We start from the raw sequence: 20,111 nt of genomic DNA, 5'->3' as shown, positions 1-20,111 counted from the left end.
TAAAGGTCTCATTTTATATGTGGTCATCATTTTTCTATATGAGAATGGAATAAAAATATCTTATTTTGCATTGCACATTTACTGATTTTTTTCTCCACTGAGTAACTGAAAACTGATATAAATACTTTAGTAAATAAAAATTAATGGAAAAATGGTAATAGAATTTAATAACATACTCATATTGTTTTTCAAATGGTCTTATTGGGTTTCTACTTATATGTTATATGTTATATGTTATCTACAACAAAAATGGTGATATGCAAAGGATATTCTATTCATATTGAATGCTGTGCTTTATGTTATTGAGCTGTATGCTATTGATCTGATGGTAAAATTATCTCAAATTTATTGGCTTAAAATAATGATCAACATTTTTGTCATAGTTTCTGTGAGTGGCACATTTGAGAGCAGCTTAGCTGGGCTGTGCTGTCGTGGATTTTATCAAGATGTCCTCTGGGGCAGATGGCCTCCTGAAGGACCCATTTCTGAGGTTGTCACTTGCTGTGTTGGTATGGGGACAAGTTGTTGGGTGGCTGACCCAGTTCTTCTCCACAGAGCCTCTCCACAAGTGTCCACACAACATGGCGGCTGATGTGTTCCCTCAGATGAAGTTATCTCACAGAATAATGTAGTTCACAATACCTTTAAAATCCAGGTTGAGAAATCAGACACACTTTAGATCCACAGCACTCAACTGATCCCATGGACAACTATGGTTCACAGTGAGAAGAGATTACATGAGCACACAGCGTGAGGTGCATTCCACTGGGGGCCATTTTGGAAACCCAAAGCTACAACAGGGCAGCTTCTGGCCCCGTATTACATGTTGGACACAAGAAAAACTAACTTGCCTTCCCCAAAGCCTCTCACTCTGTAACACAGCTAAGTCCACAGTTCTGTTATATAGTCCTCAAATATGATCCCTTAGTGTAGTTTCTCTCTATGAAAAGCAATTAGAATGAAGTAGCTACGTATCTCCTTCTCCCCTACTCTGATTTCACCCTGATTTCAATACATACACTCACTTGTCTGAAGAAATACTGAGATCCAGCAGCAAGCAGGTTCATTGATCCTTCACTGGTAGTAAGACCTGGAAATAACTCTCTCTGGCCTCTTAGATCTGTCTCTAGATTGTCATGTTGTTGTTTTTTTTTTTTTTGTGTGTGTGTGTGTGTTTCCCCCCTTCTAAGTCATTCTTCCTTTACCATGAAAGGTTACCCATGTCTGTCCTCTACCCTGCTCCCTAGTGGAAGCAGTATTCCCATTGCCTGTGCCTTTGTACTGCCTCTGTCCTTTTTTGTCCACACTGATTATGTTTGGTCAGAATCATCCTCTTAGAAATTGTGTTTATGATGAATCTGATCAGCATTCATTTTATACAACAGCCACATTCACAATTCATTCTGAGGTATGTTCTTTGCCCATTTGTGCTTTTGTGCAGAGTGTGGAAGAAGAGAATTACAAGGCTTTCCCAGAACTCTGTTGTCTGACCATATGGTTCTCAAAGACAGTGCATGAAATTATTCCTGATGTTACAACAAAAGATCACCTAGCTAAAATTTCAGTTGTATAATTATATTATGATTTCCTAATGATGTCCTGGTTTTTTTCTGGAAACCACTTAATGTTACTATCATTTTCCCTCTAGTTAGACTATGAATTACTAAACTAGAAGTCTTGGCTTATTTATGTTGGACAGTCTTTCATTTAACTTATCTCTCTCTCTTTTTTTTTTTTTTTTGCAAAAGCAAGGCAAGGCTTTATTTAAGCGAGCTGTAACTCGGGCCTTATATCCCTTTTTTTTATATTTACCATGGGGAGAAGAAATGAAGCATTACAAATCAAGTTAACCTATAGCCCTTTGTCTGAAAAAATGTTTGGATCAAATGGCTCAATGCACTGGACCTGGTGGTATTTTCTGTTATCTTGGGTGACAGTGTTACTATGTTTTTATATTCTAAATAGTGAGGGCTCCCTTTCCCCCAGTTTCCAGTAAAACTTTCCTCACCTTTCCTAAGCCCTCACTGACAGCCTCTGCAAAGGCCTGTAGATTCCTTCTATATTTCTTCAAAGTTTCAGTGTCCTTCCAGCTGTTGCCATTTTTCTACTCCAATGTTTTCCTCACATTTGAGATTTGTTTATACCCCCAAGGAACAAAATATGTATTCGTTGCATAATTCTGTCTAACAAATTGCTCATACACTTAGTGGCTGAATTTAAGCCATTGAAATGTTGATTATCTCAGAGTGTTTGTTATTCTGATGTTCAAGATTAGAGGAGCTGGACAGTTCTGTCTTGGCTTAGTTAGGATGTTGACTGAGGCTATAATCATCTGAAGTACTAGCAGGGGCAAGATGATCTCAGTTCAAGGTAGTTCATTTTGGGGCTCAACTTGAGGCCAGGGGCTTCATTTATTTCCTACCTGGACCTCTTCACAGGAAACTTGAGCATTCCTATGATGGAGTACTTACCTACTGCTGAGTGAGCAACCCCAAACAGTACATGTTTTAAATCATAGTGTCCAAACATCAGTTATCACGCAGGCCATCTCCATAGTATTTTGTTGATCATAAGCTTCCCAATGGGAATCTGGCAGCCAACCAGTAGCCAAACATATGAAAAGTTATGAATAGCAGAAGGCAAGAAGCCATTTTTAAAACCTACCTAGCACAATGTGCACATGGTGGAATGAGTACTAACAATATTCCAACCCTGAACATCAGAATGTGACCATATTCAGAAACAGGGTCTTGGCAGATAGAATTAGTTTAGAGGAGGCTATATTGGATTCGATGGGATTAAACTCAATAAGTAGTATCTTTATATTATGACTCTGAATAGGATGGTAAACATCTGTGTACCAGCTACTCAGGAGGCAGCTAGAGGAGGATTGAAAATTGGAGGCCAGCCATGTAAAGATGGAGGTAGAAACTGGAATAAGCATTTCCAAGCAAATAAACACCAAAGGCTATTAGCAGCCCTGCAATCTAGGGCAATACAAGGAGAGTCTCTTCTCCACAGCCCTCACAGGAGCATAAGCGGACAACATTTCTGACTCCAGTTCCCAGTAAGGTGAGGAAATAGATTTCCATGTATTAAACCATCAGATATTTCAGTAAATTGTTACAGCAGTCCCAAGAAGCTAATACATATATGTTCTTTAAGCTCTCATTCATTCTTTATCTAGTTTTCCACTGCAGAATTCATCTAGTTACAGAAGAATTGACCGATCTGTTGCATGCTCATCTAAGTAAACTGGCAAAACAAACAAAACATGACAAAGCATTTCAACTCAGTGATTTCTGTCCTGCCTGGCACAATTATGCTGGGCCAACATTTTATTTCCTACAATTGGAAAAGTAGGGACAGGGTGCTAGGAGAAAGAAAATGTCTAGTATGAACAAGATAGGGTTCCATTAATGATAGAAATTGGTTCAAATGGTTACCAATAAGATGGAATCACAGAAAAGCTAAATCAAATTGTAAGGTGCAAGTAACACAGGCAGCCAGGTCTGCAACAGCTTGTGAATATAGCCCACCCTTTAGAAAACACTTAAGGAACAATTGGCTATGGATGGGGCTGGATGGCGCTCAGGCCATGCCCTAGAAAACCCCAACATTAATGGTCTTCTCACTTGGCTCTTCAACTAAAGGAAACTAACATCACTTTGGTAAAAATCAATTACCAGAAAGAATTCCAGAAAAATAAAGAAAGAGAGAAAGACAGAAAGACAGAAAGAAAGAAAGAAAGAAAGAAAGAAAGAAAGAAAGAAAGAAGGAAGGAAGGAAGGAAGGAAGGAAGGAAGGAAGGAAGGAAGGAAGGAAGGAAGGTCAGGATAATCACTTATATTTTTCCAACAGACATATTTTCAAGAGAGCTAATTACAGAATCATTATATATATATATATATGTACACACACACACACACACACACACACACACACTAGCTCTTAAGACTTCTATTTAGATGAAGGTAGTGGGTACTCCAGATCTGTAGCTTCGAATTTTGTCTTGCAATTCTTCCTGTAACTGGGTCCCTCCATTTTTAGCCAAAGGGAATCAGATCAGACTTGATAAGAGGTTGGACAAATAAAAGGAAAAAGCAACAAACAAAACCCCAACGAAAAACTGCCAGCATTGTAGAATTCTTGCCTGTCATCTTTTGTCTTCCTGCCTCTGTTTTTGAGAATCTCCTGGATTTGGCATTTCCATGTGGCACAGTGAGTGTGATCTGCTTGTACATGAAGGAGCCACCCAGAGAGGGGTCAACTACTGAGAACCCCCAGTTCATCCTATGCTAGAAAAACTACATCCACCTATTTTTCAAGAGCATGAATTCCATCAGAGAAGCCATTTGGAGTGACCCCAAATAGTGATTTCATTATTTTATTGTTGACTTTCTTTTTTATTCCTTCCATGTCTTAGTGATACTGGTGTTTGAACTCATAGCCTTCTACTTGGCAGGCAGATGCCCTAAAAAGTCACCAGCACCCCTACTGCAGCTCTTTTTGCTTCATTGCCTAGAAAGTGTCAGATAGTGTCTTGTTTTTGCCTAGGACAGACTGTCATCTTTCTACTTACGTCTCCCGATTCGCTGCTGCAGACATGTTTACTATGGGACCATCCCTAACACTGCTGGCCTTGATCCATGATCCTCCTGATCCCTCTCTCTCAAGAGGCTGGTATGACAGGGGGATTACCCTGGCAGGCTACACTTCCATTTTTTCATGCGAAGTAAAGCTGTAGCGTCAAGGAGGAAGGAAAACAAGGGCTATGAATGCTGTCCTTACTAAAACGGCCTTTGGGAAGATGTCCAAACTATCAATAGGAGAGCGTCAACAGAGAGCATTTGTATCAGTGTGTCAAGCCACCATCTGGGGCCAGAGAGCAGACCACATGCTTGTCGTTCCTGTGCGTATCATTTAATCCTTGGTATGCAAGGGAGTAAACTGTAAATGTAGGGGCTGATGTTGCTTATTGCTGGTGTTACACTATATTGAATAATTAAATCTAACTCTATATACCACTTGGAGGGAAAGTAGAAATAAGGTATATTAAGATACAAAAGTTAAAGGGAATTTCCACAGTTCCTCTCTGATATTAATCTCCAAATTAAGAGAATTTATTCTATAAGTATATATTATTAATATATTATATATGTTCATTTTTCTGACATCTGGGATGTAACACAGAACAACTATTTATTTAATTTATACCCTTAGGATTTTATTTGGTATTTTATTATTATTACTGGTTTTACACAGATCTTTTGAGAGAATGCTAGCCTCTCTCAGGATATGTACCCCTTTCCTGTCTGATTAAAAATAAATACAGACAGAGGAAATAGGATCAGCTCATTCCTCAGCTGGCTTACCCCCAACTCGGAGGTGGAAGGAGGCGAGGTCAGAGGAGCCTGGGCTGCTATTTTGGAAGAAAGAGAAACACAGGCTCCATAGCCACCCTTTCATGAACTGTGGTTTGAGAAACACAGCTCCGCAGGGTTCCCACACCACAGCTGTTTCTCTGTATCGCCATCATTGGAGGCCGGAACTCAAATAGCATATAGGAAGCCATTTATAGGGTTTGCTCTCTCCAAAAGTGAAACAGAATCTCCAGACTCAGAAAGTCTCTCCGTTGGGGTATCAGAATGCATTGTCTTGTTAAAGCCAATCAGCTGCCTTGTAAAATGGGACTTTCATATATGCAAAGCTCACATTTTTTAGAAGTATTGTGTGAGGACATAAGGAGGTACAGGGTTCACCTAAAACAACTTTGAACATGTTAGAGACATTTCAACTTATTTACTTCTCAGAAGAGGACTAAAATAGGACCTGAAAAACAAATAACCAAACAACAACAACAAAAAAAAATAACTCTATGAAGACTGAGTTCTCCCTTCCCTTTCAAAGCCATGGAAGAAATGTCTACCATCAGCCACCTGTGAACTAGGAATTCAAATCTATGTGGCACTCTGCTGCACTAGCTCTACTAAAGCTGTCGAGATCTGGGACCCAATTAACACTGTCAGGTAAAACTGAGAAAATGGGCAGCCTGGGTTTCAATGTTCTCATTTGCATAATTTTTCTAACTAGGACCATTCAATTGAAAAATCGCTATGCTGGTGTAATTAGATTTAGAAGATCTCAGAGGATTCATGTGAAATTATGTCTTAGAAGCTAGATGTTGGTTCCTTAAAAAAAAAAAAAAAAAAAAAAATCAAGTTCCCTGTCCCGGCCCGCCCTCCCCATCCCCAACCAAGCTGGAGCCTGTTGAATGAAAAAGGAAAAAGCAGCCCTCTCCTAACGCCCCCTAAATGTCTTGTCATCCCTCTGGGGGCATGTGATAGAAAGTGAAAGTTCCATTCTGTGCTTGGTAATTTTCTTGTTAGAAAAGTGTCTGAGAGAGATATGTATATGTAATCAGGAACCACCAGCCAAATTGTCTACACTCCAAATCCTTGGCCATCTTTCTATCTGTCTGAAGAATGTCAAACTTCCCTAGGCATCTTCTTCCTTTAGTTAGAGGAAGTAAGCAAAGGGAAAATTCAGTCTTTCTCCCGGGATACACTTTGTTTCCTGTACTACTTATTAGTAATTGGTCAATTCTGGACATCGCCACAAGAGGGCAGACGAGTACAATATTTGCCTCAAAGTTGAAATTTTAGAGTTTTTTTTTTTTTTTTTTTTTTTTTGTACTTCTGTTTTGGAACATAATCCATCCCTAAGATATTTAACCAGACATTACGATACACTTGCACTCTTAGACTTAAACCCATTCAATACATACCTAGTCTTCTATATTTTTTGCTTCCTCAGTCTGAGGATGCCACATGTCCCAGACATTGTGCTTCCTGTGTAGCTGGGAATAGGTATGTATTACACAATCTCTGACCATTAAGGGAGATGGTGTCCCACGTTTGTATGTGAGGTTAGAAAGTCTCCAAACTATGACCCCAATCTTTACCTAAGAAGCAAAGATTACAGGTGTAAGACACATAGCCTGGCTTACTATCCCTTCGTTTTAAGGTAAGCCATCCAAATTTGTGATTTAAGATTTTATAAACACACCAGTTTCTTCTGAAAAAATACATGAATGTATGATTATTCCAGTATGTGTCTGGTTCTCTTCCTTTTGGTGAGAAAAAATAGTGCCTGAAGTAAAATTCACAAAAGAAAAGAGCTCTAGCTTCTTGCTACCATAACCACAGAAATGCCCACATTCCCTGGGATGCATCTAAGAAAGTCAACTCCAATATAAATTTTGCAATTAGAATAACACATTTCTCATAGTAGCATAATCATGCTGAAAGTTTCTGAGTAAAATTTAATTAATATCATATGATAAAAATCATAGACACTGGTGCAGAAACTCTAAAAACACACAATAAATGAGACAAACAAACAGAACATTCAAAGTTGTTCACATATTTTAAAGAACTACTCTACTGGTTTCATATCATGACTGTCACCCAAGCAAATGGCCTCCTGACTTGTCACCTGCTCTCTGTCATTTCTCCTTTATCACTTAGAGGTAACAACAGAAACACTGGGTACATCAGCTGCCTGTAACCCAGAATATTTCTCCCCTGTAACTCTGCATGCAGTTGGAACTCATTTGAGGGTACTGAGGGACATTGTGTGGGGGGCCTCATTCTTCATAACCTTTCCATTCACACATTATGAGACATCTTAAGAATTCCTAAATCTTAGTGTTTCTGTTTTGTTTTGTTCTTTTGCCAGTCCTGGAGCTTGAACTCAGGGCCTGGGCACTGTCTCTGGTTTCTTTTTGCTCAAGGCTAGCACTCTACCACTTGAGCCACAGTGCCACCTCTGGCTTTTTATACATATGTGGTGCTGAGGAATCGAACCCAGGGCTTCATGTATATGAGGCAATCACTCTACCACTAGGCCACATTCCCAGCCCCTCTCTAGTGTTTCTATGGAGAGGAAAGAGAGAGTGAAAGAGAGAGAGAATCTCTGTCTTACATGTGAGGAAACTGAGTGTTAGGGATAGGAAAGACCATAAAAGATTCCCAAGAAGCCCCAGTATTTGTGACTGTCAATCCCGGAAGCTCACACCCATCCCCACCAGCACACATCCATGTGCTGCAGATGCTGTTCCACAGATGTTGAGAGTTCTGACCCTGCAGGAGCATCCTGTGTCACATGTTCTTCTCACTTCTCGCTGTCACTTCTTCCTGTTCCTGCAGAACCTGAGGTGGGGTGTGTGAGCTTGGGGTGTTTGGGTGCTCCTGGGCTTCTCAGGGTGGGAAGTCCTGGAAGTGGAACTACGTGTGTTGTTCATTGTCATGTCTTAATCACCAACAGACTGCCTGACACATCAAAAAAAAATCTGTAAATCAAGACCATTCTATTTGCCAATCAGATCATCAAAAACAAAATTGCAGGCTCATTCCACATCTAAAGTACATATCATAGGGTAGAGAATGTTAATTTTACCTTGCAAAAAGACAGGTTTTGCTAAAGATGTTTAAAAAGCATGCTTATTTTTTTTCTTTGAAACTTTCTAGATGGTTACTTGTAAATAAAAAGAAAGTGTTGTTAATTGGGAGTCAGTGATTCATACTTGTAACTCTAGATACGGAGAAAACAGATCTGGAGGATTGTGGTACAAAGTCAGCCTGGGCAGAAAAGTCTGCAAGATTTCACCTTCAATTAATCAGCAAAAGGCTGGACTGGAGGTATGGCTTAAGTGGTAGAGTACTAGCAGTGAGAATAAAGGGCAAATTATAGTGTGAGGCTCTGAGTTTAAGTCATGGTACCAGCATAAACAACCCCCAGGTGCCCAGACATGCATATGCACATGCTCACACACACAAATAAAGGTGTTCTGTGTATTATATTATTACTTTTACATTATTTATGGACAATGAGCAATTTACATAGAGGTAGAACATAAAAAGCTCAAAAGACAACCATCTAAAGGTAAGTATTTTTTTGAAGTACTTAAAGGAGACATCCTGTGGATGGTAGGGCCATCTCTCTAGGCTCTGACTACTTAGTTTGTCTGAGAATGGAATCCTCCATTTTGGAAGCAAGATGGCGCTGCTCACCTGACAACATCGGTCCTGGGCTCCACCCTCCATCCCAACCCATCCTGACTCCATGCTGACCATGTTCAAGGGGAAATCTGGCTCTGCAGAGAGGCCATAAAGCACAGCTGAGGGTCATCTCTGAACTGATTCCAGGTGGAATTTTTAAGTGCATTGCTGGGGATGCTTCACTAATTGCTACTGGGTGATGGCTTTTTCATTGATTAAGTAGAGATAATGTGTTCCTTTTTGTAGATAATTCACTCTGGGTATATTACGAAAGAATCCCTGTTTTGTTTTCTTTTAGTGTCTTAACTAAAATTCAGCTTGAATTTTTTTTAACAGGAAAAGGCTATAATTCTTTAGAAGAAGACAATTTTTATGAAAAGCCAAAATGAAATTTGGTTTCATTCCAAACCTTCATTAAAGTATGATTTTTAAAAAATGAAGCCAATACTTGAAATAAGCTTCCTGAAAAGTCTTCTGCTAGAAAGAAAATAACTCCATGAGCTTTCGTGCAAATTGGAAGATAACTGTTGCTTGTGCATTTTTTTTCCTCCCTCCTTTCTCTCCCTCTTTCTTTCAACATCTGCCATATGGATGGAGATGCAAAAAACCTACAGTGTATGACAGAAAATATGTATTGTTTTTTCAAGTGCTGAACAAGGATAAGGAAAGACTATCTGTTGTGGGGTGCCCATTTGGTGGTGGTAGCTACACTATTCCAAGTAAATTACCAGTCACAAGACAAAGAAAATATCAATTTTTGGTCCAAATGCATTGCCAATGTTTAGATAAATGGTAATCACTTCTTGTGACTTGAGAAATATGAGATTTATAGAGATGTTTTCTTGTAACTTATTTCTTTTTGTAGCCATAAAACCTGTGTCCACAGATCATAATTACTAACATATCACACACATGCAGTTGTATCCTCCTATTTCCAGAGTACCTCACTAACAAATTACTGGAGGAGAGAGAGAGAGAGAGAGAGAGAGAGAGAGAGAGAGAGAGAGAGAGAGAGAGAGAGAGAGAGACGTGGTATTGGGATCTCACCTCAAGGCCTATCACTTACTGAGCAAGCACTCCCAAGCCTATTTTTTGCTTTTGTTATTTTTCAGATAGGGTCTTATACTTTTTCTCTAGTTTCACCTGGAACTATGATCCCATACCTCCTGTTTAGCTGGGATTCCAGGCATGAGCCACAATACTCCAACTCCTTTTTTTATTTTTGTTTTTTGCTCAACAGGATAGGTATGTGCATGTATGTGTTTAAATTATTTCATTTCAGAAGTTCTATCTACTATCCTCCTCATTGGTAATAAATATAATTCACTAGGAGGTTGTCAATCTCTGTGAATTAAACACATATTATACAAGTTTAGTGGCTTGGCCCAGCAAAACATTCCTTACTACTGTAACTTTGAGGGTAGTAAATTTAAAATCAGCATGTTTCTCCAATGGGAGTCAATCACAAACCAAGTGAGGGTTGAATTTGCAAATCTAGTCTGTGGAACTGGACAGTTGTGGATCACCCATATGTAAACCAATTATTCTGGTGTGCAGATGATGCAAGGACCAAAGGATGGCTAGCCTTTACGTAATGGAGTTTAAATTCCTTTAAGGGAATATTTTATTCTCTTTAAATATGTAGTAAACAACTAGAAAATCTTCCTGAATGAGTTGATACCCTGGCTGCTTACTTACTAAGTAAGCATTCTGGGTAAATTAGAATCCCTGCTGGATCTCAGGCTGTCCAGCATGCTGAGGTCAACATTGGAGACACAGGGACAATGGACTTGGCAGAAAGTGAGCTGGTGTGTGATACACGGATACGCAGCCCAGAAATAACCTGGAAAATTTAAAAAATAGAGCCTATGACAGCTGGTTTTTGTAAAATTCACTTTTCTTTAAAAATGAATCATAAAAGAAAAATGAAATGCAATCCAAATTTCAATTCTTCATAGAGTAGCAAGCACATGTCAGCAAATGTGTGTTGAGTTATGGATGGAACCAGTTAGATGTGATTTTCTCTATAATGCATATTTTGTTGAAAAAAGAAATTAGGACTGAAACCTGCAGGATATACATATATATGAATATATATGTGTGTGTGTATATATATATATATATACTGGTTGGCATGTATTTTGACATATCCTACTGAGACACACTTTGGAAATTATGCTATAAATGACTTAAAGATAATTATTAAGGGTTTTGATTCTCTATCTTTTGCACGTGCCACCTCAAAAGCTAATTATTCAGCTACATTTGCTGAATAAATACACAGAAGAATGATTTAAGCTGACAGGTTGATCATCTGGTTTGCTAAATTTAAATGGATCAGAATTTAGATAAAATTACCAGGTAGTACAGAGGTTTCAGGGTTTTCTTGTTTGTTTGTTAAACCATTATTTCAGTTTTTATGTTTAGACCACAATTTACAGAGAAGTGAGAAAGGCCTATGTCTTGTGGTAAGTTTAAGTTCTAGCAAGAATATAAACATAAATAACACCGTGGGAATTACTACAGAGGAAACAAGCAGACTTCTTCGATGGACTAGAATATGAATTTGTGGAGCCATATTTGAATTTAACAATGAGAGGCTACTGAATGCTTCTGTGAGAATGAGATGTTTCATCTGGGAACCTAGCAATGTTATGAGCATCCATGAGTATCCTGAAGAGAGTGGAGGGAATCTGAAAGATTAGTGTGAGGATTGGGGTTAGAAAGATGGGAGAGAAGGATGGGAAGGGCGCCACTGGTCAAGATGAATTGTACTCAACAACTGACATGCTAAAACTCTTTGTACAACTCCTTAAAGATAATTTTACAAGTTAAGAAAATCAAAAGATCAGTGTGGCTGAGACATAAAGGGCTTCAAAGAAAGGGTCAGGAAGAGATGCAAGATTATGCAAGAAGGGAGAAAGCCCAATAGTTTATTCTAACAGTACTGCCGTTTAATCCAAGATGTGACTGCAGTAATGACACATGAGGAAGACGGCAGTGGCCTCGAATGGACACTTGCTCAGGCATCTCACCCAGTATGAAATATCACTGGTCATTTAGCTGTGACATCAGACCCTAGAAGCATGGATAATTACTCTTTCCACTTACAGATGAGGAATTGGAGTCTTAAAAGTGTTTGATTAACTTGTCCAAGATCACAGCTAGGGTGTATGATGTCATCAAAGAGCTGACTTGTCAAATGGATTGCTCTGTTCAAGAGAAAATTAGGGATGGGTGGTCAGCTGCAAGCTGATGTATTTTGAGAGTGTGTTCTTGAACAGAAGGTAGCAATTTGATGAGGGTCCCAGGAGAAAAAGACATAAGTGTGTGATGATAGATTTGATGTGGGCATGAGGGAAAGGAGAATGGGTAGCTGCCATTGAGTGATATAGGGAAGGTTAGGAGAGAAGCAGATTTTAAGAAAAATTAAGATTTCAGTTTTAAACTAAGCTAGAAATGAGTAAGATTAAGGGGAATTCAAGCAAAAACACAATGCAAGAGCAAAATCTTAGCTAGATAGGGGGCAATTTTATAATCCCAGATACTAAAAATGAGACAGAGCATAACTCAAACATGACTCCCTAGGTTTAGTCCCTAGTATCACAAAATATTAAAATGAAGAAAACAAGAAAGAAGGAAGGGAGGGAGGGAGGGAAGGAGAGGGAGGGAGGGAGGGAGGGAGGGAGGGAGGGAGGGAAGGAGAGGGAGGGAGGGAAGGAGAAACTTGTTTGTGCAAAAATTTCAACTCCTTGTGGTACTCATAACCCTTTCCCCCTACTTGCTTGCCAGTTTTCTTGACAAACTAATTTCAGTATTTACTAGGGTTGTTACATTTTAGAGCAAGCATATGGTAACTATAGCTTTTAGACCAAAGCCTGGCTGGGCCTGCGGTTTGTGTGGCCAGTGGGCAAAGAATCCTTAATATATCTTGTTTTTAAAGTCTGTGAACATTAACTGCACAGAAGAGTTTCATTGTGATATGTCCATACAGTCAGGCAGTGTGCATTTATTAAATCCATCTCTTCTCTTTTCTATCTCACCCCACATTAAAGAATGTAATGGGTTCATTATGCTTCTATTTTATATGTATATACTCAGTACATGCATAACACTCATATCCCACCACCCTCTCCATTTGCTCCCTGCACTCACCCCCATCGCCACATATTTTCCCTTTTACATATATGTCATTTTAAATCTAGATTTTAGATATGAGAGAACACATGTGATATTTGTCTTTCTCACATTTTGATACCACTGAACATTTTGAAGGAAAGGAAGAAAAGAAGAAAGAAAAGGAAGAGAGAGAAGGAAAGGAGGAGGGAAAAGAGGAAGAAGTGAAAGGTAATGGGAAGGGGAAGAAGAAAAGAAAGGGAAGAAGAGAGTTAGGTGAGGTAATAGTGTGTGCTAGAATTTCCTCCCTTGGGAGCCTAAGGCAGAGAGGCTTATAGGTCGTGATTAGTTTGGACCACATAGAACAAGCTGCATGTTAGCCTGGACACAAAAAAGTAATATTTTTTTGCTAAAAATGGAAACTTTCCAGTGATATCGATAAAGTTTTTTTTTTTTTTGCAAGACAGCTACTCTCCAGTATTTTTTACATTGTCCCTGGCTATAACAGAGGCAAGGAGCTCAGGGCTTCAAATATTATCCTAACATTACAGAGAATGATATGATACTCTACTTGGTAAATAAACAAACAAAACTTAGTGAAGTCTCGTCAATAAACTTGCTTTTCCTCTTCTTCTTTTTAAATTAGTGCTTTCCTCCAAATACAGTGTACCTGGATTTTTAAAAATTCATCCCCTTTGTCTAAAGCATAATTTCTTAATGACTAAAACTTTGTAAATGAAAATAAAACAAAAGGTAAAAAAAGCACATTAACAATCAACTTCTTAAAAACCTCTAAGTAATAAAAGCTATGTGGCAGATCTACTGTGATTTGGTGAGAAGCTGGGAATTTATGAGGAAAGTAGGTGACTTAGCTGTCTCCAGATTTCATTGGGACAAATTTACTAATAAACATATACCATGTAAATTATTTAGAAGATACAACTCTCCAACAATAATTAAAATCAAGTTACCAAAAGAATAAACACAACCGGTATATCTTGACTGAATGGAAAATATTATTGCTCTGAGGACAGTTGCCATTTGCTATTTCATTATTTCACTCGTCTTTATCTTAAAGATCATCTCCCTCAATATCCTTTCCCTTAGTGCACACAGGTTACTTGATATTCCCAGCAGAATACAAAAGTGTCCGAAGTGTCTGAACGTTAGGTACCAGTGGTTGTGAATTTGCTTCAGTTGCTCAGAGGTGAATTTAGTAATACTGATTTAAAGATTAATTCAGCAGCCTAGACAGGTGGTTCTAACATGATGTGGTTTTATGGCAAAAATATATTATCATGAAACACTTATGTGATATAATAAGTATGGTAGGAGAAAGTGCCTATGCTTTACAGAACAGAATTATTTCCAGAATAGTCCCCTCCCTTTGGTTAGTTATTTCAAGATCAAAGACATCACAGCATATATATGTGTGTGTGTGTGTGTGTGTGTGTGTGTATGTGTATATGTATGTAGTGTATATATCTATATTTATATATGTGTATGCATACATACATATATGCATACACATACATATATTGTGTGTACATATATTAATACATGGTTATAATATTAACAGACAGAGTGCTACAGGAGTAATTTTAATAATGCTGTATTGTGCTGAATGCCTTCTATTTGGAACACAAAACAAGGGGTATTTGCACATCAAAAGCTAGTCAGAGTAAGTAGCCATAGTAAGATCATGACTCCTCAGGAAAGAGCATGGGGTTTGAAGAGATATTCAGATTCAAATCTGGACTGATGCTGACTTAGACTATATCTTCAACTTCAAGCTATCTATGAAGTCATCTCATGTGAAAAATGAAAAAATAACAACAACAACAGTAACAATAATGCATCTTAGCTCAAAAGCTATATATATATATATAGTTATACAGTAATATATAGTTATGTCAGTGGTTTGTTCCTCTAATCTTAGCTACTCAGAAGATTGAGATCTGAGTATTGTGACTCAAAGCCTTTGGACAGGAAAGTCCATGAGACTCTTAGGTCCAATTAGCCAGGAAAAAGCATGAAGTGGGAACTAGAGTTTAAATGGTAGGGCACAGCCCGGAGTGAAAATGCTAGGCCCTGAGTTCAAGCCCCACTACTGAAGCAAACACACAACAACAACAAAAATAATGAAATTAAACGCTTGGTTCAGAGCCAACTGAAAATGTTAAGGGACAGTGCCTAGGCTCTGAGCTCAAGCCCCACTACTAAAACAAACAAACATAAACAACAAAAATTAAATTCAAGGCCTGTCTCAGAGCCTGTCCTATTAAGTTTCAATTCCAAGTATTGTGGTAAGAAATACTGTGAATCCCAAGTTCTCCTTTACAATCACAGGCATTTTATACCTTCTTTGAAAGTATAAGAAAAGGGTTTTAATAATCCCTGTGATAATGTTTATTTGTTCCTATCCACAAAATGGACAACCCGCAGGACAATTTGGGTGAAGGTCAAAGTATGAATAGGACATCAGATGACAGTGGTACCCCCCAGGGTCTCTGTCCTCTGACTCAATAAATGTCCCTGTTGCATGCATGAAAGGGAGATGGCGGTGCTAGGGACATGGAGTGATTCCAAGGAGAAGACTGAGAACTCCTGGAACAGGTGATGTATCACAATCACCCTCTGGGGCACTCAGGCAATTCTATGCTAGCTAAATGCAGCACAGTCAGTTCTCCATCTAGATCCCTGTGGTCTTAGTGAGAGAAGATGCCCAGTTAGTCCTTGGAAATGTTCCCTTAAAGCCAGAGCAATCAGAAAAAGGAAAAACCCACGGGTCATGGAATTATGCTTTGGGGATTTTCTTTGTGATTTTCTTTTTGATAATGTGGGAGTTTGAACTCAGGCCCTGGTGGTTGGTAAGCAAGTGCCTCATCAGCTGAATCACACATCCAGCCCTTTATGCTTTTATCTATTGCACCAATGGAATCTCACATTTTGCTCTGATAGCCTCAGATTTCAACTCTCCCATCTTTGCCTCCCACACAACTGAGATTCGAGATATGACTCACCATGTCTGATTTGCTTTTGAGACAAAGATTTTGCTAACTTTTTGCTTAAAGTGGCCTTGCCCAAGATCCATCTCTACCACCCAAATATCTGGAATTACAGGCCTGAGCCAACACCCCCAAACACTCTTTCAGATTTTATGCAAAGTTGTCAAATACAGAGGCATGTTTAGAAATTAATGACATGTATAATAAGCTTTGAAGGAAGAGTTAACTTTGCTTTTGGAGACACAGAGTTCAAGAATGTATTTTTTCTCTTTTTTCAAAGGAGATTATTTTTTCACTCATCTGTAAGTATAACGTACCTAGAGGACAATATCATAAGAACTCAGAAACCTACAAAAGAATGCCACCATCAAAATGGCCAGACCAGAGAATGGATATCTGAAAACTTTTTGGAATAAGGTTGTTGGTCTCTGCACTGAACCATAGAGAGAAAAACTAGGACAGTGTTGGGATGTTAAAAAGAGAAAAACAAACAAAAAACAAAAAAACAAGAACAAGATAACTGGAATCCAATTTCATCCCTCCTCAAATATCATGTTAGCATGTTCAGATGAGCATCATCTATATATAGGATGAAAGGGAATCATGGTCATGACAAACAGCTCAGCCAGCCAGCTTCTTCTGGAAGACCAAGAACAGTCCTCAGGGAAACGACACCCTAACCTTTGTACGGGTTTCCATAGTTGTTAAAAGGATCTTGGTAGTTGGGGTTGAAATGAAAGATTTTGTGATGAATATATTACGCTCTATTATCCTGGTGGGCGTTAAATATTATACCAAGTTGTTTTTTTTTAAGGGAATGAAGTGATTTTACACAATATGTGCGGTCATTCTCATGAGCACGACAGACAGACACACACACACACACAGAGGAAAAGATAAAGACACAAGTGATACAGCTAAAACCCAAAGAATGCTGGAATCAATGAGAATGTGGAAGAGGCAGATAATGGATTATTTTATAGAAACTGGAGAGAGTGTAGTCTTGCCAGGTACTTTGTGGACCCAGTGATATTAATCTAAGATTTCTGGGCTCTAGAACTGAAAGAGGATACATTTCTCTTATGTTAAACTATGTAGTCTGTGGTAAATTATCACTGCAACAGGAAACCAACACAATACTGTAACTTATTTTATTATATTACAATGATTATAGATTATCTTGGCTCTGTTTTCTCATCCTTCCTTTCTAAAGTCATTCTCACACATTGCAAAATTACTGTATTTAATAAAACTACTTCAGTTAGATTGCACTGCATGTACCATTGTCATCACAATTTCTTTGGCTCAGTCTTGGAATGTTAAGTCATAAAAGCAATGTCTATCAGTCATCAGTAAAATTCCCAAGCAAACAATATCCTTCCATGGAACAAATATTTATCAAATTGTATGCCAATTAAGTCAAGTAATTATACCCTTAAGAGATGTAATTTTCAAATTTATCCTCTCAAAATTGTATACTACAGATGTTCAAGTTTTAATGTGTATCTATCTGGAAAAATGATAAATTAACTGAGCCACACAAAGGCAATAGACAGAATATAATAACCTTTTTGAATATTGAAAACATTGTTCTTTTCTTCTTCTGCCAGAGTTATGTGAGTAAAATCAAACTCAAGAGATTAACTGACTTGGGAATGAAATAATGCAAGCTTCATTCTTCTCCAGGGAGATGAGAAAGGAGTTTGGAGAATTTCATCTGTATACTATATTGTAGATCAACCTTTTATCTGGTCCAGACAATACCAGGAAAAGTATTATTAAGCATCCCAGAATACCTATGATGAATAGAAGCTTTTGTGTTGCTTCTATAGTTCATCTGTGGATGTAGCAATATGCCAAGCCATATCATTTTTAAGGCTCTGCAAAGTTTGGCTTTAAAATGATTGAAGCCACTTCACTGATTTCTTCTTTAAAGTGAAGGAGCTGGCTTGGGAGATTGCTCTTCTACCTCCAAAACTGTGAAAATGACACTGTCAATATGACCACTCAGGTAATTTGGGGACAGTTTCAAAATGAACTAACCAGTTGGTACTATAACTTAGCAAGGAAAGCAACCAGAATGAATGTGTCACTGTCTGATGATATGGACTTTTCCAAAGCAGAGTTATACTTGAAAGCTTCTTTTCTTGCCAGATATATATTTTTTGTAAAGTCCTTGGAAGGACCCAACATTTGCCATGCTTTAATGCTCCTCTTCTGTTAATTTTGTTCAGATTATATAAAAGCACAACTTCAAACAAAGAGTAGTAGAGTCACTTTGCTATGATCTTGTCCTCAATTGACATGTTTATTATTTTTATCCAGCCTACAGTTGAAGTCCAACATGAGCTCATTTCTCTTGCTTGTGGGGAAAGCAGGCCTCACAATGAAAAGGGAAGGAGCCAACCTGTTCACCTCCTTGGAGATGGCTTCATAAACAAAGTTTCAATTTAGAATGCTGAGAGCTCTCCAACACCAATTATTCCCCCCTACTAAGAAATCCACATCACACTGCATGACCTGAAAATCCTGGGTCATATATTTAACATACCATGGGGTTTCAAAAACTATATTCAGTGGGACACTTGGGGACTTCAGAGAAGTTTTAAAGAAAAGCATAAACTTTCAGAAAATGTCATTCATTTTGAAACGTCATTCATTTTGAAACTTTAGGGACAAATAACCAAAGTATTCAATGTAGCACATTTATGTTATTAGCACTCCTGAAATGTTTAATGAAAGCATTTCCACTAAACACAGTGTGACCATGATCAAATTGTTTTGTTTTTTCATTAATACATACAGAAGGCAAGTAGCATGCTTCCACTCTTAACATACAAAACAACAACATACATCTGCCCTAGGGAGGCCTGCCTTCATGAGAATATAGGCAAGGATTGCAGCATTCCTTAGGTCATGGACTTCCTTCTACTGCCCTTGACCCATGCATCATCTAATTGTCTGCTTGATCATGCAATGATTGAGAACACACATCAGAACCAATGTTGGTAATTTTATCCCACATTCACGCATTAACCTTGCATCTCAGAACATTAAGCTCACATCCCCACTAAAGAAAACATTAAAATTTTCAACTTATCATTGGATTTCAATACTTTATTAGTGAAACAAAATTGTTTAAATGTCAGTGTGTAACTGGCAGCTTTATCATTGCTGCATTGGAACATGATAGATTTTAGTATACCAAAAAGCATTTTTACACATCAGATTGACATGTACACATTCTCCTATTTATGAAACTGATTGAATACCAGGAAAGAAATTAACTTAAAAGCTAGTGTATATAGCACTCCTTCCTCTTCATTTTGTTTAAAAAGTAATATGAAAATGAAGCATAAACAAATTCTAACCCAAACAAAATTTTCTAAAATGTTCCTCAAATTTCCATTATGCAACCCTAACAGAGGATCAAAGGTAATTATTAGAACAGATAGAAACTGTTTCCTTGTGCTTGTTTAAATATGAATAATTCCTTACTTTCTGATGTGTGAATTGAAAACAATGTTCCTCATGAATTACCTCTGACTCTCAGATATCTTTCTAGCTTCATTTGCTAGCTCTGCAACTTGGGGAAACTACTTAACTGCTCTGTGCCTGTGCTCTCAAATATAAAACAGAAATTTTGAAAATATTTTCTTAATAAAATGGTATGAACACTGCACAACTTAGCAGCTCCCTCACAATTGTCATTGCCCTTGATGCTATTATTTGGATAACTTAAAAGGAAATCATCACTGTCTAACAATCAGTATATACTTATAAGGATGGTTTTACCAGTGCTATAAAAACATCGTGTCTGTCTATCTGTCTATATCTCTATATAGAGAGATTCTCCTCTTTAATTAATGTCTATAAAACAATCACATACAACCACAGTGAATCTGATCCAGAAAATACCATCATA

At 38.0% G+C, this 20,111-nt stretch overlaps 1 protein-coding gene across 2 annotated transcripts in view; it reads right to left on the bottom strand.

Annotated features, from left to right (window-relative positions):
* The window catches only part of Prkg1 (protein kinase cGMP-dependent 1), a 919,569-nt gene that overhangs the window by 49,277 nt on the left and 850,181 nt on the right, over positions 1-20,111 (bottom strand). Inside the window, exon 1 of one of the 2 annotated variants that reach the window (XM_048338779.1) lies at positions 2,030-2,033. The exons of the other annotated variant lie outside the window; for it this stretch is intronic. The gene's annotated coding sequence lies outside the window, so the exon portion shown is untranslated. Of the gene's footprint in view, positions 1-2,029; positions 2,034-20,111 lie in introns of those variants that run through there. 2 annotated transcript variants of the gene reach the window in all.

The sequence above is a fragment of the Perognathus longimembris genome, chromosome 2 (assembly GCF_023159225.1).
Source record: "Perognathus longimembris pacificus isolate PPM17 chromosome 2, ASM2315922v1, whole genome shotgun sequence".
NCBI classification, from domain to species: Eukaryota; Metazoa; Chordata; class Mammalia; order Rodentia; family Heteromyidae; genus Perognathus; species Perognathus longimembris.
This window is presented reverse-complemented; position numbering and strand designations above follow the sequence as displayed.